Below are 26088 nucleotides of genomic sequence, written 5' to 3' on the forward strand. Positions count from 1 at the left end.
TGGCCCAGTTGATGTTTTTTTACATCAAAAGGCCTGATTGGTGGATCAGGGCTATGTGTGAGTTTTTAAAGACCAGAGCACTGGGAACAATATAAACATTTCACCCAGAGAATACACAAAGAAGAATTTAAACCAGACAAAGTTTAAAGCACAATCCATGAAAGTTTATTTAAAATGTAAAAATCATTACAGAAAACAAAATATATATATATGGTTAGTTACTCAAATCAAAATGTTCATTATGCAAATATATGTAAAATACCATTGGCAGTGGAAGGTGACCCTAAACTTTGAATTGGGTCATGTGAATCAGAATAAGAGTCAAAGAGCATCTGTCATAAGGTCTGCAGAGTGAGAGCATGAAAGTATTCTAAGTTTAGATTGATAAAAAGACTAACGTGAATAAAAGGACTAATGCGGAGTCTGCTCTCTAAGGAGACGGGAAGAGCCTGAATCATCCCCAAATAGAGAGTTTTTATATGTTTTTGTACAGAGAAATCGTACAGCCAGTGTGGCACGATGTCAAAGGTATATTGAGCTAAACAATAATTAAACAGAAAACCCATCACATGGTATAATGACGTTTGCTCTGCATCTATCGAATAGTCCTGTATTATTCCATGCAACACAAAAGCACATCCGAAATAAAAGCAACGCCTGCTTTCGGCCCACGGGAGTGGCCTCCAGTTCAATATGCAGGTGGGCTTTCCATCCTACAGGAACCTCACAAACACGCAAGAGAAACCTTGCAAACTGTTTTTTGTACAGTTAATGAAATACTGAATTACAATTAGTGAAATACTGAAGGTGATGTCTGAGGCTCTCGGTGCACAGGCAGAGAAAGCAGCGTTTAACTCTGCGAGTGCAACTGAAAGTGAAACTGAAACTCGACTAGACCCACTCGTGTCACCCTGAGAACATACTAGACACAGTACAAACTTTACATTTGCACCTCCTTATGCTTACTAAGTTACTGATTTATTAGTTATGAAAGCTGCTTCCAAAGCCCCTCCTGCCAGCGTCCAGTTTGCGGCCAGTTCTGGTGCATGTTGGAATCCAGTCGGTGTCCCGACTTCTGAGGGAATGCTCACCCCACACAAATCGTGTCTGGCACTGGATGTTTTGAAGAGTTGGGCCCCTAACATTTGATGCTCCAGGTGACACGCTGGTGGGTGTTGACGCCCTACATCACCCCCTTGGAAGAACAGAAAGGTCCCTAAATGGTCTCAAAACGTACAGTGTTCTCATTGGACGTCAACTATCCGGGTCTGAGTTGCCATCCAGGACTGGTCACTTTAAACCACATCAGATAGGGTGGGATCCGTGTTGTGTGGGTGGTGGATTTTTGGTTGACGACCTTTTTGGTGCTGGTTTTTATTGCGATCTCAGCTGTTGGGCCCTGGGCCGCTGGAGTTGACAAGTTTGTATCCGCCCGGGAGAGCGCGCAGTACAAAACGAGCGCCTTTGAATTTGCACGTTTTTCTATGGCTTCACGTCAGGTTTGTTGGCAAACAGCCCTTTTAGATGCCAGGTGGAAACTTTTTTTTGTATGCATCTTTTGGAATATCTTCAGACCTGGATCACTCAGAGGGAGACACTGTGTAGTAATCTGGTTCCAGGTCCAGTTTTCTGTATCTGATAAAATAGTGCTAGAGCACCCCGCCTTAGGTGATATAATATGGTTAAAGAGCATCCAGTTTTACTGTCCTCATTGATGGATAACAAATACTGTCCCTTGTGTGGCCCTGTAGTGCCCTTAGATATAAGACCGGTGGGACCTTTTGTTGTCAGGTGTGAAGCTAAAACTCTACTAGACTGATAATAAACCCGAAGTAGAAAACATATATTTTCTCATAAACTTGCTGTTATTTTTTTATGCTCCGGTGGCGGAGTGTGCTTGCCCATATTTACAAGGCCATGCAAAGCCACCCTGCCTGGCTTTTCATGGCGTTGTAAATATGGTACCCTTTCACATATTACTGTGTGTGAAAGGGGCATTCCATGGGTTTTGCTGTGGGTGTTCCCACGTAACACCCGTGGAATCTAATGCATTTCCAGATTTACAAGGTTCTGTCAACCTGGGAATACATCGTATTCTAACGTCTCCCCAGGGGAGCCGTAAAAATTGTGCAACGAGGAGAAATACCTTTATTTCTCCTAAATGTTCCTTCTTTCTATGTGTACTGCATTCTGCAGCACATATAGAAGGAGGACATTACCATCAATTATTGTTTTTGTACAGGAAGGTATCCATACCTGCGCAAAAACAATCATCACTGCACGCCGGCACCATTGCACCATGATACGAGGGTCCCTGCGTTGGCGCTAGGCAGCTTACTGTGCAGCAGGCAGAGGAAATCCCAGGAATACGTGTATTGTTGTAAACACAATGCATTCCTGCACTTACCTGATGACGCAGCTTGGCAGCACCACGTCATTATCTTGTAAATCTGCACACAAGTCTGAGATGCATTGTCTGTATCACCATGATTTACTGGTCAGCCATGTAATGTTGAACTTTGTCAAAGCTTGTTCCTGGCCCAGCCACAAGGTGGCCAAAGACTGCAATAAAAGAGAGTAGAACGTGCTGAAAAAGGAACACCGAGGCTCTCCTGGGAAGCACCGACTGCAGCAAGGGGGAGGCGTGTTTTAGTGCTCGTTTGCCAGTGCTTCAAGTGCGGAGGGAGAAACGGAGGGGGCGGGCTCTAAATGTGGTGTCGTGTGGCCTCTATGCAAATCAGCACGGGATGCTGTAAATCTTAAATTAGAATCCCAAAGAGGAAAATAGTATTTTATTGGACAAAGAATTGCTGATGTCAGCAGGGGCCAAGATATTTAACAGCTTACAGCACATGGCGCCATTATTGTAGGCTATGGGTAATAAAACAATTGGCAAGATAATATATTATTATTATTTTGCTCCATGGGTAAGAAAACCGTCTGCAATAAAACACTTGACAAGGGATTAATCTGGGCCATGGGTAATAAAACAGTAGTAATAAATGACTATTCACCATGTCACGTCACGCCCAGGGTTGCGATGCAGTACCAGACTATCTCAGATAGGGAAGATTATTTTTTTTAACAGTGTTGAATCTGTTTTATTGCCGTAGCAGGATCCGACCCCCCCCCCCCGCCTAAAAGTACTGCAGTTAAAATAATATCTTTTATGATGACAGATTTTCCATCACAAAAGCAGGTGTAATGAGAACTAAATGAGAACAAAGTTTTTAAGTGTGTCCGGACAGGGCATATGTTGTGGACCTTATATGCGCAATAGAAAACAAGCACTGGCATAGCCAATAGGTCTCGCCTTTGGGACCTTATAATTTTTTAGTTATGCATTACATTATCGTGGGTGAAAGGTAACATATCTATTAGGCATATTATAGAACTGCATTGACACCTGTGGTGTCACTCATACATACACACATAAAACCACCAACACACAGAGTCACTGACAGAGAAGACAGAGAGATACACAACACTAAAAGTGCCACAGACAAAGACATACGCCACTGATACAGAACACCGATATACTTGCAACATCGCTGTCAGACAGAGCCACACACCACACACTGCTTCATTTTCACATCCAATGAGAGAGAGAGAACACAAAAAACTTCACTGATACAGACACACCCAGATACATCACTGACAAAGAAACGTGTACACGCTCTCATCACTAATGCAGAGAACCGTGCAATATGGAGGCGGCCCCCGTCGCCTAAAGTGAACTTTCTGTAGCTCGGAGCGGGGAATGCTGAAACTTTTCAGCCTGGCCAGGTCAAAAGTTCACTCGGTGTGCTCCTGCTCAGGCGAGCCGGCGCTGTATTGTTACAGGATAGCCCGGTATGCAGTTCTTGTCCCCGGCTGGCAGCACTTAGGAAGAGACAGACAAAGCAAAACGCACACACCGAACCCGCCCTCCCCCGCAGAAAAAAAAACCCCGCTCTCCCACTCCAAAGCTTCCGCTGTCTACAATGCGTGCACATCTTCAGCCATACAGGCAGTAAAAATGATACATACAAGTGTAAGTATATATACAGTCTGCGCCAAAGGAACCAGCTCCTGTGACTGCTCCCAACACATTTTTACCTGTATTTTGGGAGATGGTTTAAGTTTGCGGGTGATTTTAATCTGGAAGAAACCATTACAACAGCAAGTCAATAGCACACCCTAGGGTCCCGATCAGGTAGCGAAGTTTACGAGTAGCCAGATAGGTCACAGATTAAGAGTAATGACCGAAACTTAGCCCTCTAGGGAGAACATCTCGACAGCCCCAAAACAGCGAGGGTTATAATTATAAATACATACTGGAGCTGGGGTCGCATGGCTGTGAACTGGCCCTAGGTAACCTATCGTTTAAAGGGTGACTTCCATACAGTGCAGATTCGAGTCTACGCGACTTGAGTATGTTGAGACACACGTGTGTTCATGTGCGCGTTCTTTTGTTTGTTCGTCCTCAACTTCTGGGAAGTGAAGGTCCGAGAACCACGGCCTGCACAAGGGGGGAGAGACACTGCGTGGGAGACAAGTGAAGGCACGCTAATTAAAAACAGATGGCCCTGCGCGCCGCTGCTGGCTTCCGAGACCATAACGCACTAGGAGTGGGTGTTCCCAAGTGCAATAATAATATACACTTAAAGGCCTATTGGCTTTAACATGTACTTCTTTAAAAGCAATGGCAGGCCTTCTGGCTTTGTTGTAGTTTTTAATAATAAACAGATCAAATCTATGGATCGGACAACGTTTCCTAATGAAAGAATCAGGCCTGCTGCCTTTATTATTTGCATAAAGTGTTACAGTAAACAAGAAGCTGGGACCTCCACACGCCTTTGGCCACTTGCGTACTAAAGCCAGACGCAAAGACCAATCGCGTGTGAGCACCACACGCACGAGCTTCTACACAAGCTGAAGTGATTCCAAGAGGTCGATTTCCTAAGCAGCGCATGCGCGCTGCCATAGGCTCGACCTAAAGAGCTTTAAAAAGCACTACTGGAGGGGGGGCTTAATCTCCTCCTGCAGGTTCATTTCCTCAGCTGTGGTATTTGATTGGGCAGGGTCTTAAGCTCCTCCCACACGTTCCTTTCTTTAGCTGTGGTATTTGATTGGGCAGGGGCTTAGGCTCCTCCTGCACCTTCCTTTCTTTAGCTGTGGTATTTGATTGGGCAGGGGCTTAGGCTCTTCCTACAGGTTCTTTTCCTCAGCTGTGAATATTTGATTGGGCAGGGGCTTAGGCTCCTCCTACAGTTTCATTTCCTCAGCTGTGGTATTTGATTGGGCAGGGTCTTAGGCTCCTCCTACACATTTCTTTCTTTAGCTGTGGTATCTGATTGGGCAGTGGCTTAGAGTCTTCCTACAGGTTCTTTTCCTCAGCTGTGATACTTGATTGGGCAGGGGCTTAGGCTCCTCCTGCACGTTTCTTTCTTTAGCTGTGGTATCTGATTGGGCAGTGGCTTAGGGTCTTCCTACAGGTTCTTTTCCTCAGCTGTGATACTTGATTGGGCAGGGGCTTAGGCTCCTCCTGCACGTTCCTTTCTTTAGATGTGGTATTTGATTGGGTAGTGGCTTAGGCTCTTCCTACAAGTTCTTTTCCTCAGCTGTGATATTTGATTGGGCAGGGGCTTAGGCTCCTCCTACAGGTTCATTTCCTCAGCTGTGGTATTTGATTGGGCAGGGTCTTAGGCTCTTCCTACACGTTCCTTTCTTTAGCTGTGGTATCTGATTGGGCAGGCACTGTGTGCTTCCACTTCTATTACACCTTATTCCCTTGTTAGAAAGCTAATCCTTGGTACAGTCGGCCTGAACAGGTTGTGATGACAATCCAATGACGCCGTTTGTCCTAGGCCTGATGTCTATTATGAAAAGCTTCAACGCAGGCAAAAGGCCTGTCTTATTGTGAAAAGCCTATGTTAAAGTCAATTGGCCTGTAAGGGTGGATTGTTCTCAGAACAAAATAAAACCGTCACTCTGGTACTTCCTTACATGGCATCTCGCAGCTTCCTCTGTTGGTCATGGTGACAAGCCACTGGTAAAGCCTGAGGCCTTGATTTTCAGTGGGAAAAGTTGTGTCAGATGCCAGGGGTCTGACTTATGATGAAAAGTTCCAGAAACAGCAATAGTGTAGACCCATCTATAGTGCAAAACACATGTTAAAGTCAAGAGGCCTTTGAAGGGGGGCTGTTATTGCACTTTGGTAAAGCCTGTAGACAGCTGTTTTTCTATACGGCATCTCACAGATCACTGTAGTAGGCAAGGATATGAGTGTTTGTACCCTTCGTACAAGCATTGTGGGTCGATCATTTCTATTGTGGTGATCTTTGTTGGAGCTTCGTAGGAGGAATTGTATATTCTTTTCCCAGCTATAGTTTTGTAATTGTTTGTAATTTCATGACTGTTGCCTATTGGAAGGCCTCTGCTCAGTATGCTGCACCTGATTTGGTGAAATTGACAAGCCGATGACAAAAGCTGTTGGCATGATTGCTTCATTGGGAAAAGTTATGTTCAATGCTTTGGGTCTGAATCTGTTCTTTAGGAAAGGTTGCCTTATGGTTGCTTTTTGGGAAAGCTTAGGCTTCCTATAGTATGACAGATTTTGTTTTTCATCGTGACACGCCAATAATTAAGCAAAAGACTCACAATTGATGGACGGAATGCAGAACAAATCAAAACATTCACCCCAGTCAAGAGATCTGGGTTAAATCCATCATTCTTTTGCTCACCATGCCAACCCAGGATGTTTGCATTGTCAGCATTCCGTCAATCATTTGTTTGCTGTAACACTTTATGCCAATAATAAAGGCAGCAGGCCTGATTCTTTCATTAGGAAACGTTGTCCGATCCATAGATTTGATCTGTTTATTATTAAAAACTACAACGAAGCCAGAAGGCCTGCCATTGTTTTTAAAGAAGCATATGTTCAAGCCAATAGGCCTTTAAGTGTATATTATTATTACACTGCGTTGAAGCGTGTAACCAGGTATTTTGGCACCTGGAATGTCATGGATTACTTTTGTGGGTAGGGGGTTTGATGTTGGTTACTCCCTCAGACAAACCCTTGAAGTAGAAGCTTTGCGCTGTGGTATTCCTTGTTCGGCCCTCTTAAGAGGGGTTGTGTACATTTTTTGTCAAATATAATCTTTTCCTTTACAAATGTATACGTCATGGCTGCCTTATGGGGATGTTTATATATAATACAAAAGGACTGCATACATATCATTTGGGGGTCGCAGATGTGACCCTGGCTTGCCCCTAGCAGCCCCTGGCACTGCATTTGCAACCCCTGGCTCCAGAGGTGGCAAATGCAGTGCCAGAATTGTCATCCTATGCTGGCAGTGTCTCTATTTATGGCAAGTTGATGCCCTGGCTCAATGTTTAAATATCTTCTGGGCATGGTATTTAATTAGGTTTGATGGTATCCTTCTGAGTGAACCTCCCCTTTAAATTGCTGTGCATTTGATTATGTGCTTTTATGATTTGCCTGATGAATCGAATACATCCTTGTGATGATGACACTTCCTTAGGTTCTATTGTTTTAGAATGTTATATTCTTAACCATTGTAAGTGCGCGTTTGTATCTCGGTGAGTAGGTTTGAGCTGCCCATACCAGAAAATAATGAAGATAATCCAGGTGACATGACGGAGCCTTAGGGAGTCTACTTCTCAGGACTTTTTTCTGAGGTTTCTGCCCCTTTGGTTTTGGTCTCAGTATTGTGGTAGCACTTTGACCATTGATGTATCATGATTCTAATTGTTTTCTCATTGTCATGAGTTGTGATTCATATCTATAATGTTTCTATGCATCTGTCATGCCTTTGCAGTGTGCACTTTTATGGTTCATTGAACCGAAATAAAGTTGTTTGGTTGATGGAGAGTGCCAGAAACACAGTGGCAGCTCGTCCTTCAGATGTAGCTCCTCTCTCTTTATTTTCTCTCAATTTTTTTATTACACTCCTAGTGAATAATGTTTCATTATTCACCATTAGTGCCACAAAAAATGGAGAACAGTTAGCTGGATTATGGCAGTCCAAAATGCTTTTCCATCTGTGCATGTTTGTGGGTGAGTGTGTGTAAGTGTAAGTGTGAATGTGTGTGTATATATAAGCATGTGTGAGTGAAATTAAAGGTCGGAAGGTGTGTGATGTCACTTCCGCTGGCATTTTGGTGAATTGATGTCCATGGAGGCCTGGGCTGGTTATGCCAACAAGCCAATGATAAAATATAGTCCACACGTCTGATCTGTTTAGTATCAAAAATTCCGACAAGGATGTAGGCCCGACATTTATTGTATGAGACATATGTTAAATGGCACAAGGGCTTTAAGGGTAGGTTTGTTCTTACACTATGATAAAACATGTAGGCAGGACTTTTGTTACATTGAATCTATCAGATTACTCTAGCAGGAAAGTGTGTTGATGTGTGTTACCCCACACGGACAAGGCCTGGGAGTAGATGATCTGCACTTGAGAACCCTTGTTAGACCTCTCAGGAGTGGTTATATATTGTAATTTGATACATGTTTATAATTCTATGCTTTGCATATAGTAGTTTGTGTATTAAAGTACTTGAAGCTCGGGTCTGACAGCTTTATCTCTCTGTCAAGATCATGCAATTAAAAAGGTTCATAAAAACTACATAAACATATGTATACGTAGAGGAGCTTTGGGTCAGCCCTCTTCTGCCAATGGTCTGTTTGAGTGTAATTCACACTCATTTCCATCCCTAACAGCATAGAGCATTGGCGGTGGGTCAGCCCCCTTCAGCCACTGGCTCTGTAGCCCTCTCAGTGGTGACGATTTGCCTGATCACATGTATGCATCTGCTTGAATGAGACTGTGCTTCCTTGCCAGGGCTAGTGTATCATTCACTTCAGTTTTGCATGTTCGTCTTTTATAGGTCCCCTTCTTTTTCTTTCTTTTTCTTTTTACTTGTATTTATTTACGTTTTTGGGAGTGACAGGCAGCTTCCTAGAAAATGCTACAGGGCCTCTAGATTAATTTACTGCTCGTGTCATCTGCAGTGCACCACAGCCCTTAGGGCCACTGCTTGAGAAGCAGTGTTCCCAAAGGATGTGGTCACCAGACAGCCATCTTGGACATCTCTGCTGTCTTGGATCAATTAAACATTTTACAATTCCAAGATGGCTGCTTACTGCTATTTTTTTTTCTTATTTCCAATTGCAAGCTCATGCCAGTCACGTTTATGCAGTGGCATTTTTCGTTTTTCAACTTTCTTTTTTAATCGACCTTGCACGTGCCCATTAAATTTGTCTGTATCCTTTAGTGTGGGTGGGTGAGTGGGTAAATGTAAGAATGAATCAGTGGGTGAATGAATGGATGCATGAGTACAAGAATGAGTGACTGAGTGTTTTTATGATGATGCATTTTGTATCTACACTCACCAGTAACTGAAGAGGCTCGAGAATATGCTGAGGTGTGCACAGATTAATACATTATAAAGGAGGCATGCAATTAAGAAAACCAGCATTGCCAAAGTGAACTGGTCTAGGTTTTTTGTTTGGCAGAAGTGCTTTGTAATAGTTGGGCTGTTCTCTGTGCTGGCCCAGATAGCCTAGAAATAAAATCTAATGATGAAGTAACATCTTGGGCTACAACCACGTGGAAGCTCGGACCGGGGCCCCTTTATTGAACTCACTGCAGAATCAGAGTTAAGGGGTACCATTAAAGAAGAGTGTTTTAAAAAGGAGACAGAAGATGATGTTTGTGTTGTCAGTGGTGAAGATAAAAGTCATAATCCTTTCATGGATTAGTCAGTTTAGGGGGTAGATAGTTCCATACTCCTTGGTAGTCCATACTGCCCTTAAGAGGGCATTTGCAGAGGCCACGAGAGAGTCTCCTCCACCTGGCCAGGAGTCCAAGAAAGTTGACTAAGCAGGTAGTGCTTTTTGCGATCACACACTGGCCTCCTCTCCAGGTTCAGTCAATACGACTGGGATATCAGACCTACTCAGTATCGGCATCAACTCAGACACCCAGATCCCAAACAGCTGAATCTGATGATTTGGCACCAGCGTTTGGTTACTTCAGTCTCCCGGAGGAATGCATGGCTATCCTGCGGGAAGCAAGCATGCTAAGCCAGAAACTGGAAAAGGTTAAGGCATTACTGCATTTCTAAACAGTTAGATCCATTAAAGTTTCCATGCAGGACATTGTTTCTTACCTCCAACACTTACACAAGGCAATCCTTGCCTACACTTCTATACGTTTATATTTAAAAGCATTTGCAGTGTACCTCCAATACAGATAACAGTCCTCCCAGTTTAGAATACCAGCCATTAAAGCCCTCTTAGAGGGTCTAAAGAGGGTAATACTTCCAAAGATGCCACTGACACCTGCCTGGAACATCAGTGTAGTTCTAAAATGATGCATGGAACCTCCTCCTTTTAAACCCCTAAACTTCAGAGAGTTATCCTGCCCCCCCCCCGCCACAGAGAATACGACCCCTCCCACTAAACAGCTCTGCGACAAACTCACTAACCACTTCCACAACACAATTGCAGATATCAACAAAAATTTTGAAGCACAGCCTGACGCCTCCCACAACCCCACACCCAACACAGATACCATCCTACAACTCTCCACATGGGACCAACTCACCACACCTACCACCACCACCCTGAAGAAATCCTTCCACTCAGGAGCACCGGACAACCCCTACCCGTACCATATTTTCAACCTTGGAAACAGCAAAATCAGCCCCCAGCTCACCACCATACTGAACACTTCGATCAATACCAGCCCTTTCCCAGAGGATTGGAAGTACACAGAGGTCCAGCCACTCCTCAAGAAGCCATTTGCAGGTCCCACCAATCTCCAGAACTACTGTCCAATCTCCAACCCCCCCCCCCCCTCCCCTTCCCTGCCACAGCCCTGGAGAAAGCCATCAACACACAACTGATCAGCCACCTGGAAAGACACAACCTTCTTGACGCATGCCAGTCAGGCTTCAGAGCCAATCACAGCACCAAGACAGCCTTAAGCGCAGCCACAGATGACATACGAGCTCTACTCGACAGAGACGAGAAACGCGCCTTCATCCTCCTAGACTTCTCTGCATCCTTCGACACTGTCTCCCACCACACCCTCATCCAAAGACTCCACCAGATTGGAATCATGGGCAACACACTCAAGTGGATAGAGTCTTTCCTCACAGGATGTACCCTGAAAGTCCGCCTGTCCCTGTTCACCTCGCACCCCAAACACATCATCTGCAATGTACCACAAGGCTCATCCTTGAGTCTCACCCTCTTCAACATCTACATGACCCCACTTGTAGAAATCATCATATCACACCACATCAGCATTGTCCCTGACGCCGACAACACCCAGCAATATCCTCTCATTATCAACGAACCCCACTCAGACAAAAGACAACTCCCACACATGCATGCAGAATGTCGCAACATGGATGAGAGACAGCTGCCTCAAGTTAAACACCAACAAGACTGAAGTTCTTGTCTTTGGCAGAGACAATACCCTTTAGAACTACTCCTGGTGGCCCTTAGAGAGTGGACCCACCCCCCTACCCAAAGCCCATGCGCACAAATTAGGCATCATACTGGACAACAAACTCCCAATGAAATGTCAGATAAATGCAGTTGCCTCAGCCTGCTTTCACATGACCCACCTACTCTGCAAAATCTCCAGATGTCGCCCTGCAAACACAAGGAAACCAGATACGCACAAGCCCTCATCGCCAGCTGACTAGACTACGGCAACACACTCTATACAGGCACTTGTTCTGAGCTCATGCAAAGACTTCAAACCATCCAGAACACAGCGGCGAAACTCATCCTTGACCTTTCCAAAAGTTCTCACATCTCCAACCATCTAAAGGACCTCCACTGGCTCCTTGTACGACAGAGAGGTCAGTTCAAACTCCTCACCTACGCATACAAGGCACTCCACAACATCGGGCCCCACTACTTGAACCACTGTCAGAAATTTCACCTTCCCATGAGAAACCTCCACTCTGCACACCTCACCCTCGCAAGCTCCTCACGGATATGCTGCACCCACAGAGGAGGACGTTCCTTCTCCCATCTTGCCGCCAGATCCTGAAACTTCCTCCCTCTCCACCTACGCACCACCCCAATACTGACCACCTTCAGGAAGGAGCTCAAGACCTGACTCTTCGACCTACACGTCTCACCAGTGCCCGGATACTCCCCGGGGTGATTATTAGTGCTCTACCAGTACTGATTGATTGATTGGAAGGTCACTTATTCAATCAAAGTCACCTCCTTTAGATGCATTAGCTGGATTTAGGCTCTTGCAGTTCAAGAGCCCTTGTTTCAGGTTCTTAAAGATAAGACCATTCTTCATACCAACACTAGATGGCTGCCCAAAGTTGTTTCACCTTTCCACATGAACCAAACTATTTAGTCCCCTATTTTGTTTCCCCTCAACTAAAGTCTGTAGCAGAAAAAGCCCTTCATACTCCGGATGTTAAGCAAGAACATATGTACTACATTGATTGTACTAAGCTCAACTTTGAAAGCCCCCATAGGGGCTCTGTAATCACTAACTCTGACAATGGCAGGATCAGTTAGTTAAGCGTATACAAACTTGCTATGGTAAGGCTTATCACACACTCCCCATGCCCCCTAGAGCCCACTCTGCACACAAAAAGGGTGCAACACTAGCCTGTTTGGGTATAATCCATGTAACAGATATCTGCAAGGCTGTAACTCGGTCAGTGCCACATACCCTCACCAAGCATTATTGTGTTGACGTCATTTATTGTCAGCAAGCCTTGTTGGCTAACTGGCCTTAAGAACACGTTTTCAGATATATGCATCAACCTTTTGCTACCCAACGCTTTTGAGAGGGACTGCTTTAAAGTCTATGAAGTGCACAACAGTGAACAGAGACCCTCTCCTTGAAAAAATACAATAAGCTATAACTGTAGTTCGTCAACGCCAAGAGGGCAACCCCAGGGTTTTCATATCCACAACCAAGAAAATGCCACCCGCTAAATCCTTGGCCTTTTTTTCAAACTTCCGGCCACAGATTATAACGAGTCAGGTTCAATGTGTAAAAGTCTATAGGAGATTCAGTTCTCAGGCTTTAAATTCATTCCGTGAAGTTTATCGCTCAGAGTCCCAGATGTTTGTAAAGTGTACATGAGTGTAACTGGCTCAATGCAAGAGCAAGACAAATCCACCTAGCGAGAGCCACGTTGTGCCATCAGCCGCTTGTCATTTGGCAGCTGTACCATAATATGCCTGAAGAAGGCCTAGCAGTCTGTTCACATGTTTTGTGTCGACAGAAGTGATGCATGAAGGAGACTGTGTTTTACCCAAATTCATTTGCTGCAGGCATGACACTCGGTGTCAGAATCTGCCGGTCTGTCGGCCCTCACAGTAGTTTAAGATTGTACTGGTTGAGTATTGGGCTAGGAGTGGATGGTCAGCAAAATCTGGACAATGAGAACTTCATTTTAGGTTTTGACAAGGCACTTTTTCCTCAGTACAATGACTAGTGGTGTGGAACAATATATATATATATATATATGTGTGTGTGTGTGTGTGTATATATATATATATTCACTGAAAAAACCATGGGTTTCACACACGTTATAGTTAGGAATTAGCATTTAAAAAACCTTAGAAATTCAATGAAAAAACCAAAGGTTTCACACATGTTATAGTTAGCTGGACATTTCACTCGTAAAAAACCAATGAAATTCCCCCGTTATAGTTAGTTCAGCTAACTATAACTCGCGCGCCCGCCATGCACTACTGATGACGTCACATATTACATCACTCATGACATGGTCACTGACATCACTGATGACATCACTGATGACATCTCAAATGACATCACTGATGACATCACTGATGACATCATCCTTGTGACAGAGTGGCAGACCTCCTCTTCCCCTAATATAACCTTTGATACACACATTCAAAAATAGAGACTAAAAATTTCAAAACAATGGACATACCAATACCAGTTACAACAACCTCTTCAGTAATTCTAAGATCCACATACACATCCACTCATTCACCAACAGTCCTATACAGTCACTCATACATGTACTCACTCATCATATGTACTCATACACCTATACATCCTGTTACACAATGCCACTCATCCATAGAGTTACTCACACACATTGTCACTGATGCTAATAAAGAATCAAACATACATTTACTTGCATATACAGTTATACACACACCACCACACTTACTTCTACAAAAACTTACACATACTTAGTCTTTAAAACAATCACTTATAGAAACACATACTTATTCATACAGGAACTCTTTCAATCTCTCACTCTCACATATACTCACTTATATACACCAATAGTCACATATACTAGTTTAATAGATATGTAGTTACTCATAAAGACACTATTGAGACAGTCATTCACTCACTAACACACCCATACACACACTCATCCACCCATACAGTCCTGCACACATGCTGTCTTCAACACATACAAAGAGTGAATCACTCATTCATGCACCTATGCACTACGTAATACCCCCCCCGAACCATACAGACACTCAGACTGATACTCAAAAAAACAACTAATAACCTATATAGACACCCATGAAGCTAATCACCAACCCATGCAGCCACTTATACACAAAGTGAGAGACTGATACAGATATTTTCATATGTAAACATTACTCAGTAAGCCATGTATTCACTATGATACACTTAATCAGTCAGTTACACAATAAATTTTTCAAAAACAAAGCATCCATTTAGACACTTATATACCCATTTATTCTTCCATTGACCTTGAGATATATATATATTAAACTTTTTTTAATTTTCAGAAAAACACACATTCACTGGATGATGTCATCAGTGATGTCATCAGTGATGTCATTTGAGATGTCATCAGTGATGTCATGAGTCATGTCAGTGACCATGTCATGAGTGATGTAATATGTGACGTCATCAGTAGTGCATTGCGGGCGCGCGAGTTATAGTTAGCTGAACTAACTATAACGGGGGAATTTCATTGGTTTTTTACGAGTGAAATGTCCAGCTAACTATAACATGTGTGAAACCTTTGGTTTTTTCATTGAATTTCTAAGGTTTTTTAAATGCTAATTCCTAACTATAACGTGTGTGAAACCCATGGTTTTTTCAGTGAATTTGCAAGGTTTTTTAAATGCTAATTCTTTTTTTTTTTTTTTTTTTTTTTTTCAATTTTTTTAACATATTTTTATTTTAATTTTCTATCCTTTTTTAAAGACTATGGTTAAATGTTAAAAATTCTACAATATAATTTTTATTTTTTCCATTTTTTTAAACTAAACAGGTAAGATTTATTAGTATAACATAGTGGGTTTAATTTTCCCCTTTTTTTTTTTTTTATTATTTTTTTAACGTGCGCGTACGGTAAGCGCACGTCTTGCTTTTATAACGTTAGATTTCTACGCTGTTTGCGTTCATTTACGCAATTTGCGTAGACGTACGTCACGCGCGTGCAGCGCGTAACGCGTAGGCTGCACGCGCATGTTACGCGGAAGTGAAGGGGCGTGCCTGTTTTGCGCATGCGCGTGTCTTTTTTACGCGCATGCGTACTTTTGCCGTAAGCGCTCCGTAAGCGTAACGTACGCGCACGGTTGGTCATGTGATCAAGAAACACAACTTTTGATTGGTTGAAACTACTTTCAGTTCTAGAACTCTCCTTCACCACACCCATTCCCCTCATTTCTGCTTGTGATCCCTTAGGAGAAGGAGCTGAGTTGTCTTTGTGATACGATGGCAGAACAGCAGAACTCTTCTGAGAGTGAGGCTAGCAGCACTACCTTGAGGCAGAGAAGGAGGAAACAAAAGAGCTCTTTCATATGGGAGTATTTTTCTTTTCCAGAGGACAAGAAAAAGGTAAATGCACCCTTAGTGACTTGTAAGCTTTGTGGCCGTGTACTTTCAAGAGGGAATCCCAACAAGAAGTATTCCTTCGGGAATCACACCATGTTGAGACACCTTCAAGATGTACACGGTAGGACACATGCTCGACATACTGAAGGTAACCCTTCAGTAAGTCAACCAAGCACATCCACAGCAGCTCAGCCTGGTCCATCATCTGCAGGGCCGAGTCCATCTTCGGTAGGTCAGCTGAGCCCTTCATCTGTGGGGGGAGCATCTCCTTTTTCTCGTCCTCTGGAAACCAACCATCGGTTTGCGAGGGTTTTAATTCGGTGCGCCACTTGTCATGATCTAATTTGTCATAGGGAGACCAGTGTTGCCCTAGTGAACAATTTAATAGATCAGCACATTTGTCGTACCGACTAATATTCCCATTCTTTCTTTCCTCTGTCCCTGCATGAACACAACGGCTCTTTTAAGAGCCAACCTTACCTTTTAACTTTTTTTTATATATTTTTTAAAACTTTTTTTATTTTTATTTTACCGTACGCGTACGGTACGCGTAATTTTTTTTTTTTATTAAAAAAACACTAAAAATCAATTATCACATTACAAGGTCCTTGAGAGACTACAATGATAAACTGAAAATGTGATTGTGGAGAAGTGGAAAAAAGGGACCATGAAATTTTTGACTTACCATACCCACTCAAAAAATTACTTATTAATTAAAATTTAATTTTTATTGTTTTAAAAATGGTTCAAGTTTTCGAAAAATTTCTATCTCAATCTGAAAAAAAAGAAAAACGTATTAATATTTAATAAAACATTTTATAATACAGTACACATATTTACATATTTTCCTTAAAAAATGTTTTGCCTTTTTTTTGCTGTTTTCAGAATATATTGCATTTCACTATAAATTGTGAAAGCAATTGCATTCATCATTTAACAGCGGGCAAAAAAAAAATAACAATCTCAAAGATTGTTTTAAAAAAGCCCAGAATCTCTTCTCACTTAAACATAACATTATAGAAATCCATAATATTCTAAAAAAATATCATCTAATATCAATACTTATTTCTTTAAAATACCGTCTGACATTTTTGTTTCAGAAGTATAATCACAAAAATATATCTCAAATAACTCCACAATACATCTGGTTCCATTTCCTTTAGGCCAAATAGTAATTTTAAAATTCTTTTTTGATAACATTTCCAATGTTATTCCAATAAAATTCCAAAATTTAAATTGTACAGATCTCACCGATTCTCTGTAACATTTGGTTTCCGAAAGATTAATTAATAATTAAATAAGTCCACAATACAATTGTTTACCTTTCCTCATGGCCAAATAGTAATTTTAAAAATCTTTTTTGAATAAATTTCCAATGGTAATCCAATAACATTCCACAATTTAAATTGTGCAGATGTTACCGATTTTCTCTAAATTTTTGGTTTTCGAAAGTTTCATTAAAAATTAAAAAAGTCCACATTACAATTGGTTACCTTTCCCTTAGGCCAAATGATAATTTGAAAAATCTTTTTTTTTTTAAATTCCAATGCTAATCCAAAAAAATGGTAAAATTGTTTTGTACAGATCTTGCCAAGTCTCTCTAAAATTTTGGTTTCAGGAAGATTAGATAGGAATTTGCTAAATCAAAAGGCAAACGTTGCTTGAAAATCAATTTTGAATCATTACACAGTGTCCAGCCTTTTTCACATTTAAGATAAACTGTGTAATGTCCAGAAGTAACAGTAGGTCCTTCATGGAAAATTATTGCAACTGTTACAAAAGTTTTTCCTGAAATTGATAATTGCTGTCCTGTAAACGTCTTTATTAAAGTATCCAATTTTGAACCATCAGCTTTACATCGTTGCATCATTAAAATTACATACTGTCCGTATTCCTTTAAAATTAACGTTGAAAACATTTCAGATTGACACTCACCGCATTCCATGCTATGATTAGCATCTTTAACTAATTTAGCAAAAGTGACTGTTTTACTTTCTGGCAATGTTAAATAAATAAACCTTTCAGAATCAACATTAGAGCCACATATATTGTAACAGTTTTCACAACTATGTTCCCATTTATAAGAGACACCAAACATATTTTCAATGGGAACCCCTTCTTCTTCCAGTACCTGAAGAAAACACATCAAGAATTCCTGTGCGTCTTGCTGTACATTTTGAGAAAACTGTGTTCGTCCTGAACATACATCTAAAAGTTTTCTAATTTCAGTAGCACTTTCTATTTGAGTTTTATCATTACTCAGCTTTTGAAAAAGGAGACTCAACTCAGAACAGAATCTTTTTCTCTGATTTACTATTATCTGCTCTTGCACACTTTCCAGATAAAATGCAACATTCAGCACTACATTAGCGTAGCAGTTGACACCAGAGCTATTTTTCAAAATGACAACCTACAACCTCTTGAACATTTTCCCTTTTCTTTTTGCTTGCAATTACATCACTCCTCTTTTTTTCCTCCTCTCTACATCTTCATTACAGATATTCTCATTTCTCCTTTTACGAGAAACTACACGTTTCTCCAACACAGGATACTGACCTAAATGAGGAGCATAGGTTCTTCTTAATCTATTATACTCCTTTCACAATTTGTATCAGCACTAACTTTTGAGTCATCAAAGTCTATCATGAATAAACCAGATAATGTTTTCACTTGTGACAAAGCTACATAAGCCATACCTTCTTTGAACACAGTTGAACCAATGTTCACAAAAGCACAATCTACAGTCAATCCTTGAGACTTGTGAATAGTTACAGCATATGCTAGAGAAAACGGAAACTGCTTCCTACGTACATATAAGTCTTTCACAAGCATGAAACGAACTGAACAACGACAAATGTCTTTAACTTCTTCTATCTGATCAAATTTTATTTTTAAACATTCAATTCCATCTTTTTTCTGATAATTAATAAAACCCACAACTCTTCCCATAGCTCCATTAACTAAACCTTTTTCAACATCCAAATTTCTCCTTAAAAATACTCTACAGTTCATGCAAACATATAGATTTTTTTCTAATCCAGCTGTTTTGGAAATGTTCTTCTCTAGTGAATCCAATTTATTTTTCAGTGTGCCTGTTAATGTGATAGTAATTCTTCCATCCTCAATTTTGTCCACTGCTTCCAATTTCCTAATATCTTCCTTTTCCAATTTTAAAAGCTCCTCATTGAATATTGAGCATTCACGTAGAGTTGGCATTAAGCAGATGACACTTTTCTTTTCTGCAATGTTCTTGTATATCTTCTCTGCAACTATTTCTTCCTTTGGAAATAAATTATGTAGCAGCCGACTCTGTAATGCTTTTTTGCCAACTTCTGTGAGTAGTCCAATTCTGATATCTTTCAGAATACTTCCATATTCTTCATCGTTTGCTTGCCTCATATTAGTAGTAAGTTCCTTGTACTCAAAGAAGGACCAAATATTTGCAATACCGATGCTTCCCAATGACTTCTTTGTGTCTTCATGTGTCACAGTATTAAACACTGGTTGTCCTTTAACTGGAGTAAGTTGTAGAAGATCCCCAAAAACTATGACATGTTTTCCACCAAATGACACGTCATAGTCTATCCTTAGAATTTGCTGCATTCTTAAATGCACAAAGGCAAGCATTAAGTTTGATACCATGATCACCTCATCAATAATGAGAACTTGCATCTTCTTCAATACTCTTGAAACTTCCAAGCATGCTTCTCCAGTTAGTTTGTTGTATTGTATTTTGTTCTAATGCTCCACTGGTAACATTAGCAAACGATGTAAGGTGATTCCTTTTATGTTATATGCTGCTAACCCAGTTGGAGCAGTAACCACACAAGACAAAGTAGAATCCGTTTTTTGCTGTAGGTAGCTTCTGATGACTTTTATTAAGAAACTTTTTCCAGTTCCAGCTTGTCCGCTTACATACATCCTGATTGGATGAAATGATGTGCATGAGCACTCTTTTTTTTCATGTAGAAATCCGTGATCAATTTTGCTTCTGATCTCTTCATAAATTTGTTGCTGCTCTTCATTCAGTTGTCTTTCCAAATTTTGTAAGTCTATAAATTCTTCTTGAGCTTGATTCATAGCCGTTTCCACTTCATTCATGGCTATTGATGCTTCATTTTCAACGATTGGTTGTCCTAGGGGATCTTGACTGAGTGTTCCTGAACTTTGGCTGTCTTGAGAACTGTCTCTAGCTACTTCAGCTGCAATTGTAGTTTCCTGTTCAATTTCTTCATTTAACATTTGCAGATAAGTTGAGAATGTACTGCATTGTATGCTGTCTTTGCAAGCATTAAAAGATTCTTCATAGCTTTGAAATTCTCCCAGTAGTTCATCCTCTGTACGCCATGGTTTAAACAGCTGTAAAAGAGCCAAGTAGTAAAATTCCTTTTTGTCAGTAGTGTCGCAACTCAGCTTCCTGTGATTTATCAAACTTCCTTTTGTTTGCTTCACCAAACATCCTTCCTCACCAATGACTTTATATTTTCCATTGTTGATGTCTTCTGCGGCTTTCCGTGAATAAATGTAGTTCTGCAGCACTTCATAGAGACACATGTTCTCCAGATGATGACTTATTTTTGGATAATATGTGTCCAACATGTTTGATTTCAAAATATCTGTACTTTCTGGGTCATTCTCGGTCAAATATTCAATTTCTCCAACAGATTTCAGTACTCGATTTCTCATTGCTGCAAGGCCTAAACTTGCCCAAATTATTCTTCTTGATTTCGAGTAGAGACTTGCAGAAGATAACCTATCTGAACATTCGTAGGATCCAATTTCTCGATGCGATAACATCTTCAAACTGAAACTGTACAGCTTCTTACTGACAGTTTTCTCGTGAGAAATCTCTTCCCACATTTCTTTCAATTCAGTTTTTTCAGATTTAGTAATGTAAGACGTTACATATCGAGCAACAGCAATGGAATTGTCAGCTACATACTGTATATCCATGTTAGCATTCCACATGGATAAAATGACTGGGTTGTAGTCATTTATATGTTTTGATTCTTCTTTTCTTTTAAGGTTGTAGGTATTCTTAGGTGATTTTCTTGTGATAGTATGTCTCACAGATGACATAAAACTGTTTACTCTTCCATTTGAAATAACAGGTCTAGGAAATCCAAATCGACATTTAGTGTAGTATTTATCTTTGCTCTTGTATTTCCGTCGACAGTATTTTCCACACCGATGACTTTGGAAACGTAAAACTTGCTCCTTTAACTTTTTCTCTTCTGTGCTTTTTGGTATAGCACATGTTGCATATTCTTCAATGTAAGATAACACTGCTTCATCAGTATCTGTTCCAAACTTTGGGGCATCCTTGATCCACAACAGCATATGAATATGAGGAGCACCTCTTGCCTGGTACTCTTTTCTCCAAAAGAAATCCACTACTTCTCCAAGGGGTGGATTTTTTTTATTGCAGATGAAGGACATCATAGCCTCAAATCTATGATTGAAATATCTGCAAACATTAACCGGATCCAATGAGCACAGTTCTCCTGCTGTCTTGTATTCAATGTTTTTAATGTTTGAATTTGCCTCTCGTAGAAAATCCAGTAAATCATCCCAAGCGTACTCAGCACAGCTTAGGGTAAGGAACCATGTTGGTGTTCCTAAATTCCGTAACATGCATTTTAATTCACCATGGCGTCGGTACCAATATTCATTTGTCCCACGCTGACAAGCCATCAGATTGATCAGTTGTGTTTCCAAATGATCATCTCGGTGCTGCACTTTCTCCATAAAATCCTTAGCAGACACATTTTGTAAATGTACTCCACTTTTTAAAATGTGATTTACTGCATAAGATAGTGCAGACAAGTCGCTTTCAAATAAAAGATGGAACAAATAAGGAATACTTTGTCGAAATCTGGGATCTTCTGCATATAGTCTTGTAGTCCGATACTCAGAAGCTGGAATCTGTTCTGGACGTTCATCGTATCGTCCTCCTTTTCCTTTAGGAAACAGCTGGGGAAAACATCGAGTTTCCAAGCTCTCCTCCCATACACTCACGGGAGTTCCTTTTGCTTTCTTCATCTGAAACAGATCAATATTGTCTCCCAAAACTTCTTTTGAATGTAGAGGATGTATGCTAAAATGTTCATAAATTTCTTCTTCCTTTGACTTGTCCACTTTTTCAATTTGTCCAGTTGGTGTTTCTGTGTCTTCTTGTAAATCTTCTTCTTCTTCTATATAAATTGATTCATACCATTTGTTATTCCTTTTCAAATACAAATTTGCTCTTTGTACTTTCCGTACATCTACCAGCTCCTGCCAAATCTTCTTATTCTTTGTAGGTACACCATTAACCAGAATAACTAATGGTTCAGTTTCCAAAGTATCTGCATCAATAGTTTCCATATTTTTTTTTCAAATCCAAGGGCAAATACACCACTCTACCTTTTAAACCTCTCAGTAAATCTGAAGGAGGTAATTTACCAGTTTTGGGCTCCATACGTACTATGGTCTGGAACGGATGAACACATTGAATAAGTATAGACTCATATGTATTTAATTCAGAAAGTTCGGCAGGAATAGCATCCAATTCTAAATTATTATGTACAGCTCTGGTTGGCATTCTATTTTCCTCTAACTTGTTGTAACAGTATTTACAAATACGCTGATCTTCACCCAATTCAAAACAATTTTCAAGAAATATATATGTGGCAAAATCCTTCCACTTATAATTATCTTCATTTTCACTCTTTCTGTAGAGATCAACATTCCTGGTTTGTTTTCTATAATGAGTTCTGCGGCAACAAATACAAGTTATATTTGGTCTTTCATTAGAGATTATTGCAAATTTTGTTATGTGATCATTAAATGTTTTACTTACAGAGGGTTCTACATTCTCTTCCACTTCTTCCTCATTTACTGTGTCCTTTTCTGCACTGTCTTGTTCAGGACCAAAGTAACAAAACTGAATTTCATCAACAACCTTCTCTACATCTGATACCGATCCACGGAACAGAGCCCTATTCAATTCATCTAACTTTATTGCTGGACTTTTAGCAAAATACAACCATCTCACAAACTTTCTCATTTCAGTATGATGAACAGCCAGCATCCTAAAATGATGGAAAACACTATTACACACTTTTCTAGATAGACAAGCCAGAGAATGACCCTGCAAACCAGTATTCTCTCTCACTCTGCATGGATCTAGACTTTGAAGCACCTTAATCTTCTGTTTTACACTTTTTTTACTATATTCTCTTAGAAACTCACGAAATTTATCAATAGATTCCTGACGCACAGTGCAAATACTACTACAATTCCAAGTGTACACTGGGGCTTTAGGACGTCTCCCCATAGCCTCATCCGCCATCACTTGTACCTCAACTCTTGGAACCATTATCTCCTTCTCCATTATGCAACCATTTTTTACTTCATAAGCACGACCTCTGGTGTCAACTGCATGCAGCAAACTATTACTTTGAAAATAACTCTCTTCATTAAAAAAAGGTTCACTACTTAAACTATGCATCCATTTTCCTAAAAACACTTTACAAAAGTTTGATCTTTTCACTACTCTTTTCCTTTTGCTTTGTGATTTCAGTACATTAACCATTTTATCTAATGTACGCATCCTATTCAAAATTAAAATGAATAGTTTCCTTTTTAATTCTAATGCCTTTGCTGCAATGGCTTCAATTTCTTTTTTTCTCTTGTAATATTTTGCCTTTTTCTTATATTTCTTCACATCCTTTATCAAATTGGACATAACTCTTCTCTGAAACATTTTTCTACGTATCTCTTTAAACGCTGTTTTTCTGTTTAAGTTAATCTTTTTTATTGCAGAAGGTATATTTGCATTAACTAAATTCTCAATTTTTTCCTGTTCTTTTCTATTGAAAACATTCTTTCCAGTACAGACATTTTGTACATTTTTCCTTTTTTTGAAGATGTTCTTTAAAAAATCTTTTGTCTGCTTACCAGAAGACTTTCTCTTTTTCCCAACATGAGCATCTCCAACTAACTTAGGTCCTCCAGTTGTCTTCAAATATAGTTTTTTTTGTGGTTTTTCGTTACTCTGGATTTTGTAGGCATCTTAAATTTTGTTCACTGCTCTTCAGCAATACCTGAAAAAAACTAAAAAAAAATTCCTTTTTTATATTTAAATATATTACTACATTTTTTATGATCTTTTCAAATCTTAAATTACTAAGTACCCCTTTCCTAGAAGTGAAAATCACAATAACACATTCACAAATTAAATATCTAAAAACAATTCCTGTGTGCACACAGAGTCATGCTTTGAAATTAGGCAAAAAACGAAATTTCTTTGCCAATTGGAAAGCACACATTCTACTACTTTTTTGGCAAGTAATAAGTACTTTTACAGTCTGACACATTTTGAATCCACTTTTCAGATTCTGATAAAAGCACATGTCCAAACTGCTTTTTGAGACCAGCACCATGTGTAACCTGGGTGACTGACTACACTCCAGCAAGGGCAACCAGCCTTAGTGATGCTAAATGTATTTGCATTACTAAGTGCAACCTCAAACCCCACTCGGTTGTGAATACTGTGCATGATTCCACAGGATAAGCAGCTGGGTGTATGCTAAGAGTCTGCTTCTGCATAAAAAAATAGCTCCCCCTTTCCATCTAATGCAAATGTAAAATCACCAGAGCAATACCAAACAGCTTTCTGAGACCAGCAACATGTGTAACCTGGGTGACTCACTACACTCCAGCAAGGGCAACCAGCCTTACTGATGCTAAATGTATTTGCATTACTGACTGCAACCTCAAACCCTAAAAGTATTCCTCATTTATACCACTACACCTTAATTTATGGTGAAAACATAGTCCATATTATTTTACATGTTTTTATTTGCATTATTAAGTGCAACCTCAAACCCCACTCAGTTATGAATACTGTGCATAATTCCACAGGATAAGCAGCTGGGTGTGTGCTAAAAGTCTGCTTCTGCATAAAAAAATAGCTCCCCCTTTCCTACTAATGCAACTGTAAAATTACCAGACCATAACGCAATAAATCTCTGCCTGTAATTCCTCTTTGCACACAGAGTCATGTTTTCATATTAGTCTGAAAACGTAATTTCTTTGCCAATTTGAAACCACACTTACTACTCTTTTTTTTGTCAAGTGATAAGTACTTTTACAGTCTGACACATTTTAAATCCACTTTTCAGATTCTTAAAAAAGCACATGTCCAAACTGCTTTTTCAGACCAGCAACATGTGTAACCTGGGTAACTGACTACACTCCAGCAAGGGCAACCAGCCTTAGTGATGCTGAATGTATTTGCATTACTAAGTGCAACCTCAAACCCCACTCGGTTGTGAATACTGTGCATGATTCCACAGGATAAGCAGCTGGGTGTGTGCTAAGAGTCTGCTTCTGCATAAAAAAAATGCTCCCCCTTTACATCTAATGCAAATGTAAAATCACCAGAGCAATACGCAATAAATCTCTGCCTGTAATTCCTATTTGCACACAGAGTCATGTTTTCATATTAGTCAAAAAACGAAATTTCTTTGCCAATTTCAAAGCACACTTACTACTCTTTTTTTTGGCAAGTGATAAGTACTTTTACAGTCTGACACATTATGAATCCACTTTTCAGATTCTTAAAAAACAACATGTCCAAACAACATTTTCAGACCAGCAACATGTGTAACCTGGGTGACTGACTACACTCCAGCAAGGGCAACCAGCCTTAGTGATGCTGAATGTATTTGCATTACTGACTGAAACCTCAAACCCCACTCGGTTGTGAATACTATGCATGATTCCACAGGATATGCAGCTGGCTGTGTGCTAAGAGTCTGCTTCTGCAGAAAAAAATACCTCCCCCTTTCCATCTAATGCAAATGTAAAATCACCAGAGCAATACCAAACAGCTTTCTGAGACCAACAACATGTGTAGCCTGGGTGACTGACTACACTCCAGCAAGGGCAACCAGCCTTACTGATGCTGAATGTATTTGCATTACTGAGTGCAACCTCAAACCCTTAAAGTATTCCTTATTTATACCAGTACACCTTAATTTATCGTGAAAACATAGTCCATATTATTTTACATGTTCCTCACATTTAAATTTCTCCCAAAACAGAAAATGATAAACACAACTTCAACAAAACAAATTCCATTTCTATTATTAATTTCTTAATTTACCATATACATCCCCTCTCAAACTCTAAACTCACCTTTAAAATTAGTTAGTTGTGAAAGAAA

The 26088-nt window shown here is 40.1% G+C and overlaps 1 protein-coding gene across 1 annotated transcript in view; it reads left to right on the top strand.

Moving 5' to 3' along the window:
- SMPD1 (sphingomyelin phosphodiesterase 1) overlaps positions 1-26088 on the top strand; it is a 106026-nt gene that overhangs the window by 76084 nt on the left and 3854 nt on the right. The window lies entirely within an intron of this gene.

The sequence above is a fragment of the Triturus cristatus genome, chromosome 8, assembly GCF_964204655.1.
Source record: "Triturus cristatus chromosome 8, aTriCri1.1, whole genome shotgun sequence".
Lineage (NCBI taxonomy): Eukaryota > Metazoa > Chordata > Amphibia > Caudata > Salamandridae > Triturus > Triturus cristatus.